The sequence below is a fragment of the Echinops telfairi genome, unplaced genomic scaffold, assembly GCF_000313985.2.
Source record: "Echinops telfairi isolate 266 unplaced genomic scaffold, ASM31398v2 ScPeMD7_9;HRSCAF=40, whole genome shotgun sequence".
In the NCBI taxonomy this organism is placed as follows: Eukaryota; Metazoa; Chordata; class Mammalia; order Afrosoricida; family Tenrecidae; genus Echinops; species Echinops telfairi.
Genome location: NW_022103906.1, coordinates 67,025,350 through 67,039,079, shown reverse-complemented (window position 1 = coordinate 67,039,079; position 13,730 = coordinate 67,025,350). Strand labels below are relative to the sequence as shown.

At 38.5% G+C, this 13,730-nt stretch overlaps 1 pseudogene; it reads right to left on the bottom strand.

Annotated features, from left to right (window-relative positions):
- Positions 1-2,373: 2,373 nt before the first annotated feature.
- Positions 2,374-4,582, bottom strand: LOC101638514 (annotated as a pseudogene).
- Between the last annotated feature and the right edge of the window lie 9,148 nt (positions 4,583-13,730).

Below are 13,730 nucleotides of genomic sequence, written 5' to 3'. Positions count from 1 at the left end.
TGTAGAAAATGTAAAGATGGTGCTGTCCTAAGGAAAAGATGACATGACTTATATGTTGTTATCAAGTGCCAGTAAGTTAGTTCCAGTGCAAGGCAACCCTGTTTACAGCGGAGCCTGGTCCTGTACTATCCTCAGAATTGTTATGTTGAGCCCCATGTTGCAGCCACTGTGTTACCCCATTTTCACTTCTAGACTAATAAAAAGTTCAGATCACTTGCATTAAACATTATTTAACACCTCAAGCATTTATATTATATTATAATAACTTAACCTCTGTTTCCTCAAAAGCAAACCCGAGGTAAAGCTTATAGGCAGAGAATTTCTGTAAAACATATTCTCAGGGAGTAGAAGGAAGGAACTTTCAGAATGAAATCAGAATGACTCAAGATGTATTACCAATTGAACCACTTGTGCATGTGACTAGTGCTTGATTTTACTACGACCTTTATGCAATGTGTTTCAAAACTACCCATCTGAGAGATGGAAGAAAGAGCTTTTTTTTTTAAAACCACTGCTTCTCCGTTGGTCAAGAGTTGCCCCCATGGGTGTTAACTCTTCTGAATTTGGGGATTGTGCAGGCAAGAATGCCAATTGTTGGTATAGGTTCCCATGTCCCATTATGGAAGAAGCTACTGAACAAGGAACTAGAAGGAAGTAGTAAATTGCTAAGATGAATCCCTGCCAAGTTTTCCCTGTGCAGAGCTGAAGGCAGCCTGAACAAACCTATACCCCTGGCTAGAGCGAGAAGTCACAAGAACTTGGAGTTGAAAATAAAAGGTGTTACACTGTAGGTCATAAAAATGGTAAAAAAAAAAAAAAGATAATTTGTGTAGCACATAGGCAGGTATAGATGAGTGGTACATTATGCTTAATCTGTACTTACACTTTATTTTACTCCCTATCACTGCAGATTACAGTGATTCTAAGTAGACATTTGGAAAATTATTTCACAATTTTTTTTCACTATTTCACAATTTAAAAATATATTTTTTATAGTGTAGGGTTCTTGAGAGTAGGAACCATGTTTGATCTAATTTGTCACTCATGCATTTATTAGACTATCAGGCAGTAAAAGGAACTTCGCAAATACTTAATGATGAAAGCAAATGGAAAAGATCTTGGAAGACATCTAAATTAAATCTATTCGAAGTTTTCCTTCAATAGCATACATATTTGAGGAGACTAAACCACTTCTCTATGACATCTCTATCTTCCTTTCATTTCTGATTAAGATCGAAAGTAGTAAGAAGAGAAGGTGCTGAAGGATGATGTTGGGTCCCTGGAGAAGAGAACTCCTCAGTCCAAACGTGACAAACACTTTATACGTCATGCATCACAGCATACATTTAGGGCAGTCACTCATAGTTAGACTTTGTATTTCTCTGCTCACCTATCCATTTCTTTTTTAAAAAAATCATTTTATTGGGACTCATACAACTCTGATCACAATCCACACATACATCAGTTGTGTAAAGCACACATACATTCATTGCCCTCATCATTCTCAAAACTCTCACTTTCCGCTTGGACTCCTGGAATCAGCTCCTCATTTTTCTTCCCCCCCTCCCTCCCCGCTCCCCCAACCCTCATAAACCCTTGATAATTTATAAATTATTATTTTATCATATCTTACACTGCCTGACGTCTCCCTTCACCCACTTTTCTGTTGCCCATCCCCCAGAGAGGAGTTGTATGTAGATCCTTGTAATCGGTTCCCCCTTTCTACGCCCCCCTTCCCTCCTGGCTCCCAGTAGCACCACTCTCACCACTGGTCCTGCGGGGTTCATCTGTCCTGGATTCATTTCAATATCTCCATTACCTATTGACTTTCTTCACTAAATTGGTCCCTTACTATTTTACATTAAGGCGTGTTGACAGTTGTTGCCTTCAGAAATGATGTGGGCAGTTAGAAGTTAGGGAATAGTCTCTGAGGTTTGCTAGGGATCACTCTGAATTTAGTGCTCTTTCCTCTAGCTGCTCAACAAATGAACTATATTTGGGGGCTGGTGGGGTGGGGTGCGGTGCGGTGAGCGCCATGACTGTAATGAAAGGACCAGTAAACGCAGTCCTACTCAGTTAACACTGTATCTTTCCTTGCCCCAGAGCCCCTCGGGAGCAGGATGCTGACTTCTGCTGCTGCTGCTCTGTTTACATCAAGCCCACTTGATAATTTTATCTGATTACAAAGAGTGCAAAATGTTTATAGAGAAGTGGCCTGGTTTCTGGGGCTGTGTGAGTGCGGTTTGCAGGAGAATGTTTCTAATCTGGCAGGAAGCTCCAATTGGTGAGGCCTCAGTTCCGGTTGATGGAGCCGTTTGGTGAGTGGCCCCACTTCACTACCAACCTGATTGTCTTTTGTCTTCCAGAGAGTTCTTACAGAAAAGCTCCCTTCGCGCCCGACGGTTTGCCTTTTATGTTGCACTGCATTTAAGAAAAACACTTTAGATTGCTGAAAATTTGTCTTTTTAACCATTAAGGGTTTGGAATTCTGCTAGGGTGTGCCACAGCGGGGAGCAGATGAATATCATACTGGTTAGCTACAATTCTCTGAGAAGCATGGTCTCTAGTAATGGGCATATATCACTAATCTCCATATACTATTGCACATCCTAGCCTTAGAAAGCATAACTAAATGTCTCTACATTTTTTTTCACAACAGGGGACAGGGGACTTTACCCTCCATGTCACGTTGTAAATCTGAAGTGTTGAAAGAGTGAAAGGCAGACAAAGTCCCTGGGGATGGCTGCTAGAACTGCCCAGTGATATAATAAAAATGACCGCTTCTTTTAAACAAAATGAAGCTAGGCACGTTGCAGGTCAATATCAATATATTCTTTATTCAATTCCAAAACTGAGCTTGCTTCCTGGGTTTAAATTCACTGGTGCAAAATGGAATATACAAGCCCCCTGAGATCGAGAGCATATGCTCTATGTTTTCAATATTTATAAGTGTATGGATATTACTGATAAGTTTTTTATCTTCTCTGGGCCTCAAGGTCTTCTTGGAAAACCAAAATTCATTGATGTAGGTAAGTGATCTACACTTTCCATTCCATTTCTTATCATTAAAACACACATCCCCGAACAAACAGAAAAGTCTGCTACCATCACTGTTTAATCAGGAAATGGGAATCATTTAGCTTTTCATTCAGTTTGCTTTCAGGTAACTGGTCCAATTAAAGGCCTTCTTGGTGGAAATGCTTTCTGCCTGCTCATTCTTACAGAAGGTGATAAAATTGTCTTATTTTATGACATATTTTGGATAAGTGACATCAATATTTTAAAAAACAAACGAGAGAAAATAGTCCTTTAAATCCCCTAAAAGTTCATGAAAACATTCTGAATAAGTATGGACTGTTAGCCCTTCTAAGTATGACTATACCCTCTCTGACTCATAGTCCACCTGAGCTGATGGAGCCAGGATGGATAGATAGATACATAGGGAAAGGGGACGTTTTGATGCTTTTAAAACAACCATTCTGACTCGTGTTCTCCAAGCTTATTTCTCAGAATAGTCATTTCATTAGATATTATAGATAAAGCATGAATATGGTTTCTTGATTAAATAAGCTCGTAAATCTTAGATTGCACAACCGACCACAGATTTCTGCATTATGAAACATGCTCATCATAAATGTTAACATGCTAACTAACGTGTGTTATCCAGCTCCATGAGATATGCACGATCGATCGAGAGAAACTTGTATTCAAGAAAATAACATGGGAACAATGTTCTTGGGACACATTGTAAGAAATTGTTTTCTTATTTATAAAGAATCAAAATTAAACAAGGAAAGTAAATGTCCGGGGCATAGGAAAGAATGGGAGGCTCTTGGCTTTGGTAATCAGGAAAATGTGCTCCTATGATGTCATGATTGCATCACATCTACCCATATTCCAAAACCCAAACCAAATCCATTGCCAACGAGTTAATTCCGACTCATGTCCACTCTTTATAAGGGTTGCAGGACTACAAATCTTCACAGCCAGCGGCAGACAGACTTTCTCACAGGTAGTGGGGTGAACAAGCCAGCTACTGGTTACCAGTGAGCGGTCTAGCCCACAGCACCACCAGCCTCCAAGATTAAGGATGCTACGTTTGTTTTATGGTTATTGTTCTTAGTATTTATTCTTGTCTTTGTTTGTTTGTTTTTAGCTAGAACTATATCTGACCAAAGGATTTCATTACAAAGCACCCTTGCTTTGAAAAGTTCATAGAAAAATTGCATTACCTTTTAATTCCTTTTTTTTTTAACATAAATTAACTCATTTATTACAGGCCAGAGAGGTTTCAGATAGTGGAGCTTCTCCTGGTCTTTCAATTCCTTCCGTCTTCGGATGGCGGACTTGACTGGGACGGCAGAGGTGGTGTTGTAGGTCCAGGCTCCACCAGCTCCTGTCTTCATGCAGGAACCGCAGCGCAGATGCCCACAGTGCGCCTCATCTTGGTTCTGCCGCAGAAGGAGCAAGTGTACTTGGCATGTTGGCTGATTTCAATTTTCTTCACCATTTTCCTGAGGGAGGCACCGTAACAGGTCCCATATTTGCCCACGATCCCGACCTTCTTGATGCGTTTGGCCATCTTGCCGCAAACTAGTCCCAGGTCCTTTAATTCCTTTTTTCACACAATCTTTTTGAAGTCACCTCGTACAGTGCTCAGTTTACTGCAGGGGACCGATAGGCATTTTATACATATTTTGGGTGCTGATGTTTCAAATTTTTATAACTGTGTTTGAAAGCTTATCCATATGGCTCTTATGTTTATTTTTTTTCTTCCCACTTCCTTCCTTCTGTGCTTCAGGAAACATTCATGGAGGGTACAGTACTCATCTTCTTTAAGCTCCTGGTGCTACATGCTATACTGTTAAGACTCACATCATCCCTGCACAAGCATGAGAAGCAAACATGTACTCGAACATTTCAATCCCAGTGTACAGTGTCTCTATGGGACGGTGTAAAACTGCCTCCTGGCATTTCCAACTCGGTAAGACTATATGGAAGCAGAACATGGCTCCTTTTTTTCTCCATCAGAGCCAATGGCCAGTTCATTTCTCCAACCTTTCTGCTAGCCACCGAGCACTTTAACGATTGTGCCACAAAGGCTCCTTTTCAAAGTGGTTACATACAATATAAATGTAATATTAGTGCATGCACACAGCAGAAAGGCAATCTGAAGGAGCAATTCATTCTCATAAAATGCCAAGTTATGTGTTCTAGACTGAGAGAGACATGTATTGCGGAGTCTTGCCACAAGGAAAATGCCAGTTGATGATCGTTACAAAGGCAGGGACAGGTGGAACTCTTTCCTGGGTGTGCTGACGTGTGCAGTTTCATATATCGGAACAGGACATCAGTAAATGGCTTCTGTTTCTTCTATGAGTTAAAAGTGAGGCCACCGGTGCGGAGGATGAAGGGAAGCGGACTGATCTAGGCTAAGCGAACTGAAGCTAATGTCAGAGGAAAAACCAGACACAAAACAAGACAAAATAAAATAAGCCTTGCTTCAAATAATCGAGGCCAGGAATTTTGAAATCATTCATTTAAACCAGTCCCAATCCTAGTCCATTTATGTTTTCTATTAGTTCATTGGTAACAGACGTGGAGAGAGATGCTTGTGTTATCGTTACAATGTTAAATGTTTGTGGGTTAAGTAGTAAACTAGGCTGATTCACAGAGAAACAAAGAGAGATGAGTGGATCTTAGGTAGTATCACTTTCAATGATTTACAACCTTGACTCAATTAATTAAATATATTTTAAAAATTAGAATGTTAATGCTTCTACCTATAGAAGTTATGTTTGAGAGTTGATTATCTTTTCATATCTTAAGAATCACATATATTCTTTTCTGTACACTGTATGTTCATCATTTAACCACATAATATATCATATTAATCTTTTATTGATTGATTTATCAGACTTTTATATATTAAAGAAATCAATCCTATATGATAAGTATTATAACTATTTGTTATAGTTTCCTCTATATTTTGTCTTCTGGTTTGATCAGTAGTTTTTCAGAAATTCTTTATGATCTTGTAACCAATGTATTAATCAAAGGTTGACATTTTATTAGGTAGTTAGAAAGCATTTGCCCATACAAATATGATAAAGCCAATCTCATGCTGTGTTAGGCTAGGTTTCCTAGAGAAACAAAATCAATGACACTCATAGAGGTATAAAAAGAGAGAAGTCTTTATCAAGAAAAATGGCTCACACAGTTGGTAAGGCCAACTAGGGCATCAGATGTTGTGCTGGAGGAGCTTTTTCTCACTCACACGAATGCCTGCGGCTGGAAAACGGGAAAGCAACGAAACAAGAGGTCCATGGGGAGAGATGGATAGATGAGCTATTATGGCCGGCCACAGAGAGCTCGGAGGATTTAAAAGCAATTCAGCCTCCGGCACACATCCTAAGAGATTAGACTCAGGCATCACAAAGGAGAGAGAGCCCATGTTCCACAGCACTTCTTCGAGAGCTACTATTGGACACCACCCCCAAACTGACATCATCAGGCTGTGACCCACACCTGGAAGGTAACGTGGACTACCACAGCACAAAGCCTATTCCACAAACTGTCTGACAGCGTGGCTGGGATGGTTTTGTTCTTATATATTGATAGTTGTGCTCACCTAAGCCATATGTTTTGCCATAAGAAATAAAATGGTAAGGAAAGTCAATTTATGTTTCAGTTGCCACCACTGGCCCAAACATTATTTATCATGTGCAATATTTTTAAGTTTTTCGATGCTATTTCTTTCATTTAATCAGGGCATGCAGTTATTTGAATCTTAGTGTCCCATCACTTCATTCCATTTACCTGCTGGTTTAGTTAGGGGCATTCATGTATTTAGAATCTCAGAAGTAACATACTTTTATGGTGATTAAAAATCATTAACTTTTTAAATATAGACGGACATGGTATTCTGAATTCAAAATATTCATTTTAGCCTTGGAGACAATGATGCCAGATGTGGAAGAAAGAAGACTGGACATTTTGTGAATAAAAACAGAAGAGTGAATGAATATGTAACGTACTCTGGTGAACTCTTCACCAGAAACATATCATTTATAATCTTCAGTCCTTCCGTTAATACACAATTAGAATTAAACTATGTGCACTTGATTTGCATCATCTATGTACCTTCCCTCAAATTTTGTTTCAAGAATGCCAATTTTGCTCGAGTGGGATGACACCTGCTTTCAGAGAGAGATGCTCTTTGATAATAAAAAAGTCCATAACATGACTTTTAGTAATAAGTGACGGCACTTGCTAGGCATTTCTACTAACCTGCTTAGTTTCTTCAGGTGAGCTCATTGTGTTGGTTTTGTATAACACCCAACACTCTCTGAAGATTGCCTAAAAATTAGTTTCAGAAAGGATGTTGAGACCTGAATAATCGAGGAGGCTGCTGCCTCCCCAGTCAGTGCCTCCCCGGAACCGACACTTCACTGGCCGCCGAATCAGAGTGGCGATGGCAGACCCCTGACTTTCATTTCAGTGCAGTTTACAGAAACCAGCAACAGATCTTTTTCTAAGATGAAAATTATTGAAATGATTGAACAGTTTGAATTTGGAGAGGGGGTATAGAAAGAAATATTTTTATTTTTAAATCGAGAGATCCAGTTAGGCAAGCTGTATTTCCAGCACACGTAGGCACCTTTGTCTTCTTCTCTTTAGGATTGCCAGGTATCAAAATTTCTGTCTTGTTTTTGCTTTTGAAACTTTGAAATAAATGCTGGAAATGGAGGCCATGCAACCTGTGCTCTGAGTTTACAAACATATATATATATATAAACTTTATTTTATGGTTTGGCTCAAAGAATATAAATGGTTCATCTGAATGAGAAACTATGTAGATAACTAGTGATAAGGCTCTCTAGAGCCCAAGACACATGCCTCTAGCTTCATGAGATTTTCTGTTACATAGGCACTGATAAGACCAAAAACAAACAAATAACAAAAATAATTTTTTTCTAAACCCTCACTCTCTTTGAAGTATTTCTGACTCGTAGTGACCTTATAAGGGCCGTGTAGAACTGCCCTTGTGGCTTTCTGAGACTGCAAATCTTCACCGGAGGAGAACGCCTCATCTTTTCCCACCTCAGAATGCCTGGTGAATTTGAATTGATGACCTTGTGCTTGGTGGACCAACTCAGTAACCCACTGCACCACAAAGACTTAGGGAGAGGATAAAATGCTTGAAGGGAGTGACTGCTCAGTAGCCAAGAAATTGCCTTCTTTTTCATAGAATGTTCCAGCTGAAAGCGGAGGACTGTGAATGCGTTGAGCTATTGTAAGAATAATGAGCGGAAGTTGCATTGTCTAGAATTGAGCATTCAGAGGCATGCTATTGTGACGCAGGAAAAGCCTAACGATATGGCACCCCAAGATGAAAACTAGACAGGTATTTACCATAATGCCGGGAACTAATTTTGTGTGCTTTGCATACAAGTGTTTCTTTCCTAAATACACTTTTAAGTGTTTTCTAAAACTTAGAACATATTTTTAATATTTAAAAGGTACGTATTAGATTATAGTGCCTTGGGATTATTTTTACATTAAAAAAATATGAACTATGTAATTTTTATAACTATCTCCCAAAGACAAGAAACTATGTTAACTTTCAGGTAAAAACTTAGACAAGAATCAAACTAACAGGAACCCTGGTGAGACGGTGGTTAATATCTAGGTTGTTAATCACAAGCTTGGTGGCCAGAGCTCTCCAGACATCCCATGGATGAAGACTGAAGCTGCTGACTTCCATACATGTTCCAAGTCTCGGGAACCCTATGGAACAATGCTACTTTGCTTCTAGTGTTGGAATCAGATAGATGGTGAAGTTTTGTTGTTGTTCCTTGTGTAGGACTAAAAAAGCATATCAAGATGGTTGAACATAAGGAATGCCTCTTAGAGTCCACTTGTCTCAAAGCTCAATCAAAATACAGATGGAGAAGTGATCCAGGTGGGACAAAGTCCCAAACAAAGGCACCAGCGACTTACTTTACGGGACTCAACACAGATACCTGGGTTGTCATGAAGATCACCTGCTTGAAGGTTGCCTTCAGGCTACAAGATATTATTGTGAACATTGAAATTCAAGATAGATTGACAAATTCTCATGAGGTGAATTTAGAGAATATGATACAAAGTTCAACCCTCCTCCTTTGCTCTACTTATTTAACATAAGGTAATTGACATAAATAACTAAAATACAGAGGCAAAATAAAAAAGAAGAATGTTTTAAATGTGAACTCCAAGAAAATTTGATTGATTTAAAACTGAAGCCAATTTAATAATCTGCTGCTTTCTGACTTGTAAATTATTTTAGTTCTTTGTAAAAAATTATTGAGGGAATATCTGCAAGGTGGGCTGAACCCTATCAGCCATGAGATCCTTATTCTAATTCCCACGGGAGTGTTAGGATTCAAATTAAATCCTAGGGCAATGGAAGTTAAGAGTTTTCTGGTGGATTCTATATTGTAATGCAATCACTGCATTTTATTTTCGGGACATCTTTTTTGTTATCGGCACCTTCCCACATTTTGTTTCCCACTAAACATACCGTATATACACGCATGTATAAGCTGAGTTTTTCAGCACATTTTTTAATGCAGTTTTTATGGTAAAATTAGGTGCCTTGGCTGATATTCGGGTTGGTTTATACTCGAGTATATATGGTACTTAATTGTTTTTCAGATTATCCCCTGCTTTCCGATCCACCTCTGTTGTACTTCAAATCTATCTCCTTTCTTTTCTATATTATGTGTGCATCTCTCAATCACATCCATTTATGCCATTAGAACTATAATATAATCATAGTATATTTATCATCTGTCTCAACCATCATCTGCCATGTGAGACTTACACTCACCTTTTCTCATCACGAGCTGGTCTTCACATTCCTTTGGCTTGACTGGCACTATTCTCTTCATCTAAAATGCTGTGTCCTTGCTCCATCTTTCCCTACGCTAACTGGCCTGTCCACTCTCTTGATCCTTGGACCACTTTCATAATTCATTGTTTCACCACATCTCACTATCTCTTAAAATATTTTTTACTGAGATTTCAGCATGAGTCTGTATTTCCAGCCTGGCATTGCAACATCTGTCATTCTTTGGTTATCCCTGGAATTTGTGGGTACATGAGAAATTGGGGAACGTATTCAAAAAGTTTCGACACACTTGACCTTTTTTTCCTTTCCCATTTTAATTCAGCTATTTTTATTCTTCATCTAGTGTTTTTATCATAGATATAAATGTCTACATAATTGCGATACTCCAGAAGAGATTGTCATGTTGTAGTTTGCTTGAAGTGTTACTGTGCTAAGCACCTTTTTATATTGTTACCTTAGGGTCATCTTAACCAAAGCACCCAATCCGTGTCATCAAGTCCATTCTGATCATGGGTGACAGAGCGGACTGTCCCACGGGGTTGCTGAAGCTGTGAATCTATCTTTACAGAAGCAGACTGCCATCTATCCCGTGAATCTGCTGCTGGATTCAAACTGCTCACCTGTCAGTTAGTAGTGAAGTACTTTAAGCCCTGTGCCACCAGGGCTCCTATCATACTCATCTAAGTGGATGTTCATTTTATTGTGTTAATACGTAGTCAGATATTTTGATATTTTTAATCATTGGGACATTTGAGGTTCCAGTGTTTTGCTATTTTATCTTTTAAGGTTGTACATCTTTGTGCATTTGTATTGGTCATGCATTCTTAAACATGATACTGAAAGCCCAAGCAACTGAAGAAGAATCAAGGGTCCGTATGGCTGGAGTGTTTCCAAGGACACTATCAGAAGAGTGAAAAGCCCACTCACAGAACGGGGAGACAAGATTTGAAAATCAAGTATCATAAGGGTCTATGTTCCTGAACATAAGGAAAATTCTAAAAAGTTGCCACACTTGCATTTTTATGGTTGTAGTTACCATAGCTCTATATTTTAATTTGCTGGCTTGACATATTTTTATACATGAGTAAGTAAGAAAAAAATTTAAAAATTAAATCATAAATAGTATTTTCCTTAGTATTTTATTTTAGAAAGTCTTATGAGAGCCACACAGACTGAGACATTCAGAGGGATATGAGATAGTGCACAACAAACTGGATTGCAAGTCTGGATGTGTTTTAATAGTTCTTATCTAAATAGATAATGTTACTTAATTAATTTAATAATACATCTTTATAATATGTATTACATATTAATTACACAATAATGCATATTATGTGTTACATATTAATTATGTATGTTAAATATTAATACATAATATTTATCTATTATATATTAACGCATAATATGTATCACACATTGATTAGATAATAATACATATTAATAATATGCATTATTAATAGACTACATGTGGTAGTTACATAATCTGGTGTTAATTTGGGACTTGAGAGGATTAAGAGTGGAAGGGTGGAGTCTAGTCTGTCAATCTGGTCATAGCCAATGAGGCCTGTGTGGGCATGGCCTTCTCCTGAGAATTCTGGGAACTCTTGTATTTTTCTCCTTGGAGGCAGGAGAGACTCTCTCTCTGCTGACTCCTAGTGAGACATCTCTGAAGAGAAGCCACATAGACTTACCCTGATACAGCCCTGGAAGCTGGAGAAGCCACGTGGAGACCTCTGCCAGGGCTGGGATGCTTACAACACCACTGGTTCCAAAGACTTTCTACCCACTGACCTGCGATCGTCCTGCACTCAGCATCGTTGCATGGGTTTCATGAGTCTGAAGAGGACTTTAGAGCTTGGTATTGGACATATGGGCTAATGTTGGACATATGGACTTGATCTGGACTGGGCTGGGCTGGGGTGTTTTCTCCATATCCAACTGCTCTTGTATATAACCCTATTTCTTAAACACATATGAGTTTCTATGAATTTGTTTCTCTAGTCTACCCAGTCTCACATCCTACACAAAGACTTATTTTGAAGAAATGTTTCATTTCTATGTAAACTGTCTTTTGTTGTTGTTCACATGTATATATTACAAAGTGCTTATTCAAATATAAGGACATTTATATTTAACTTCAGCTTCTGACATATCCAAATCATAGACAGGCACTCACACATATAAGTCCTTTAATGGCGTAATGTCAAGGTTTCCCAGAAAGTATTCAAAACTCGAAAATCCAATCTAAAGCAATTCCAAGAATACCTATGATATGTTAATTAAAGCTTATGAGAGGGCAATATATACTTTCTGTATCTAATTTCAAGGAGATTGTAAATATTATTAGTTTTAAAAAGTGAAAAAGTACATTAATATATAAATGACTGGTCTTGGATCTTTTCAGAGAACAAGTTTTTATACAGAAGAAAAGAAAATATGTGAGAGGTCGGGGGTCTTTGATGTTGGAGAAATGATATGAGAATGCATGGAAAGAAAACTGAAAACACTGAGGTATGCTACAAACTAGATCTAAACGTTTGTGCTCACACTGTCCCAAGAAGCACCTGAAACATGATCTGAAACACAATTAATTGTGTTCAGTGAGAAACAGAGTATAGGAAGAGGAAGAAAGAAGCATAAAGGTGATACATTTCTTGTTTAAAAGTATATGGGACTATATAAATACTGATTTTTAATTATCATAGGAGAAAGGTTCTGGGACTTTGAAAGAGGAAAAGTTATTCATTTTGTGTCAGCTATATTGCATGTGCGATGACAATGAAGCATACAGGATAAAACAAAGCAATAAAGTCATACAAGTCTAGAGTCCAGGAGAGAGAAACATTTGAGACATCATTAAGATGCACTGGGATCTTTACTAGCTAATAGCTCAAGTCTTGAAATGGTAACATTTGGTATAAGAGTATTAAACTAAAGGAGACCAATACTAGCCATGAAATCTTGGGTAAATCTAGAACTCAATGATTGTACAAAGGAGACACCACTGGGTATCATTGAAGAGGTAAGAAGAGAAGCAAGTTAAGTGACCTTCAGAAAAATGAAGGTCATTGGAAGTAGCAGTGGATGGTCATCAAACTGCCATCACCCTTCAAATGAGTGAGGACAACTAGGGAATACTGAGGTTTCCATGAGGAAAGCATGCAGTACCCTATCGAAGACTTGTCACTCGAGAGGCAAGGAGTAGAGCCAACTTGCTGTGAAAAGGGTCACTGAGGGATGAGGAAATGAATAATGAGGAGTTCTGTTTAGAAATTTGCTGGTAAAAGACCACATTTAGTGGAATGAGAAACGTTAAAAAAAACAACATGTTAATTATGGCATTTAGGAGCCCTGGTGGCATAGTGGTTACTTGTTAGGTTGTCATCCACAAGATCAAAAGGTCAAAATGATCAGTCACTTCAAGGGAGAACGATTAAGCTTTCTACTCCTATAAAGAGTTACAGTCATGGAAATTCTCAGAGGCTCATCTACCCTATCCTTTAGGGTCTCTGTGAGTCAGCATAGACTTGATGGCAGTGAATTGGGTTTTGGGGTTGTTGTTTTTTAAATGGAATTTGTTATTCTTGGTGGTGGAAACTCAAAGAAAATCAGTGCATAAGTCTTTCTCCAAAGATTCACTTTTTATATGGAGTCATCTTCAAAAAACCATTAATGAAGCCATTTTAGAAGGACCTGATGTAGCCTCTTCTTAAGGCCCACTAAATTTACTTAGGAGGGCTTTGATGCTTCTCAGCTGGATGGCCACTTGTTTATCTTCAAGCCTTTAAGACCCTAGACGCTATATCTTTTGATAGCCGGGCACTGTTAGCTCTCT